Below are 2,710 nucleotides of genomic sequence, written 5' to 3' on the forward strand. Positions count from 1 at the left end.
CAGACACACACACAACTTCCCAATCTGGCTGAGGAAACATTTGGTGGAAATAATTCAGTGACAGCAGTGTTTTGCAAAAGGCATCTGCAGAGGGCATTCATATTCAGATAAAGCCCCATCTCTAGAGCTGTACATATAACGTGATGTGTAAAATGCTACAAGAACTGAAAGACGATAGTAATGGAAATTCCATGATAAACTCTATATAGCTGGGACTAAAGGCATCTGAACTTTGAAGACTTAAATTTAAATAACTCAAATCAGACGCAGAACACAGTTTGTACTAAGAGATGGTAACCAGTGTTGGCTTTGGCTACATATATATACTAAAATTGGAACTATTCAGAGAAGATTAGCATGGTCCCTATGCAAGGATGACACGCACGTTTGTGAGTGATCCTGTTTCTATGTGTGACTAGTGTCTCCATCAGTGTGCAAATGATGTGGATTTCATTAAGTTGGACTAAGTAATCTTCCTTGAATGGATTACCAACACACCCAATGAAATCAACCATGCTAACTCTTTGCACACCAAATAAAAATTTTGAAAAAGAAAGATAGTAACTGTCCAGTTGTGGACTTGCATGAGGTAAATGTCAACCAGTGTGAGGTCAAGAAGTAGAACTATAAACTGTGGAACCAGCAAAGGGAAACAAAAGTCCTTTTCAGCTGTTTCCCCACCCACATTGGACTGAGAGTTTAGCAGTACTCAAGGCAGCAGGAACAAGTAACATCAGAACAACAGTGCTATACTCACACATTTTATGTACTTCATGGTATTTATCTCTTTGGGTTTGTTATACAGTGCAGGTTAAGTTTGGTTAATCTTTTTGCTTGCCCAAGGTTGTCTCACTTTGTAATCCCCTTTCAGATATTGTGAATGGTAAATATTGGAACAGGCACCCCTCTCTTACTTACTCAAGGATGTCTTCCCAGCAATTCTTTCCTCCTGCTCCTTTGTCATCAGCTTTCTTATACATAATTCTCATGAGCAAAGATTCATTTTAAATATTTTTTCTCCCATCTGAAAATAAAACAAAACCTACTATTTACTCCACTTCTACCAGCTACAGTTTCATTTCTCCACTCCCATCTACAGCAAAAGTCCTTTGAAAACTGTCTGAATTCACTGCCTCCACTCTCTCTCGTCCTATTCTCTCACTGTTCTTTATTTTTGTAGAAGTAAAATTCCATGTAACATAAAATTAAACATTTTAAAGTGGGTCATTCAGTAGCATTTAGTAAATTTTCAATGTTGTGCTACCACCACCTCTATCTAGTTCCAAAAACACTTCCATCACCAAAAAAATAAAACTCCATGCTCCTTGAAGAGGTCCTTCCCATTTTCCCTTCCTCCCAGCCTCTAATAACCACTAATCAGCTTTCTGTCTCAGTGGACTTACCTATCCTGAATATTTCATATAAATGAAATTATGCAATATGTGGCCTACTGTGAATGCTTCTTTCATTTAGCATGTTTTCAAAATTCATCTACATTGTAGCATGTTATTAGTATTTGTTTTCCTTTTTATGGCTGAAAAACATGCCACTGTATGGATATATTACATGCTTTTGTTTTTTTGTTTTTTTGACACAGGGTCTCCCTCCATCACCCAGGCTGGACTGCAGTGGTGTGATCACAGGTCACTGCAGACTCCACCTCCTGGGCTCAAGTGATCCTCCTTCCTCAGCCTTTCTAGTAGCTGGGACTATGGGCATGTACCATCACTCTTGGCTAATTATATCTTATTTTATTTTTTGTAAAGATGGGGTCCCACTATGTTGGCTAGTCTGGTCGTGAACTCCTGGTCTCAAGTGATCCTCCTGCCTGGCCTCCCAAAGTGCTGGGATTACAGGTGTAAGCAAGCGCGCCTGGCCTATCACATGTTCTTTATATGTTCATCCACGGATGGACACTGGGTTATTTCCACCTTTTGGCTATTGTGAATGATGCTGTTATGAACATTCATGTATAGGATTTCATTTAAACTTCTGTTTCCAGTATGAGTATGTATCTGGGAATATAATTACTAAGTCATATGGTAATTCTGTTTAACTTTTTGAGGAACTGCCAAACTATTTTCCTCAGTGGCTGGACCATTTTGTATTTCCAACAATAGTATGTGTAGGCTGCAATTTCTCCACATTTTGGCCAACGCTTGTCATTTTCCCTTAAAAAATTTTTTTCATTATAGCCTTCCTACAGGGTGTGACACGATATCTTATTATGGTTTGGGTTTGCATTTACCTAAAGACCAGTGATGTTGAGGTTCTTTTGAGGTGCTTGTTGACCATTTGTACATCTTATTTAGAGAATTTTCTATTCAATTCCTCAGCTGATTTTTTAATTGAGTTGGGTTTTTTGTTGTTGATGTTGAGGTGTAAGAATTATTTATATATTCTAGATATTAAACCCTTATCTGGAATATAATTTACAAATACTTTATCTCATTCTGCAGGTCATCTTTTCATTTTCATTTTCTTGATAATGTCCTTTAAGGTACAAAGATTTTTAACATTTTGCTGATGTCCAATTTATTTATTTTTGTTACCCATGTTTTTGGTTTCATATCCAGAAATCATTTCCAAATTCAATGTCACTGTATTTCTTCTAAGAGTTTTATAGTTTTAGGTCGTTGACCAATTTTTAGTTAATTTTTGTATATGCTGTCAGATAAGAGTCAAGCTTCATTCTTTTGTATGTGCACGT

The 2,710-nt window shown here is 37.0% G+C and overlaps 1 non-coding gene across 1 annotated transcript; it reads left to right on the forward strand.

Annotated features, from left to right (window-relative positions):
* Positions 1 to 302: 302 nt before the first annotated feature.
* On the forward strand, positions 303 to 409 carry LOC114673945 (U6 spliceosomal RNA). The gene has a single exon (XR_003724783.1). It is a non-coding gene; the product is annotated as a U6 spliceosomal RNA (small nuclear RNA).
* Positions 410 to 2,710: the final 2,301 nt, after the last annotated feature.

Source organism: Macaca mulatta, chromosome 18 (assembly GCF_049350105.2).
Source record: "Macaca mulatta isolate MMU2019108-1 chromosome 18, T2T-MMU8v2.0, whole genome shotgun sequence".
Lineage (NCBI taxonomy): Eukaryota > Metazoa > Chordata > Mammalia > Primates > Cercopithecidae > Macaca > Macaca mulatta.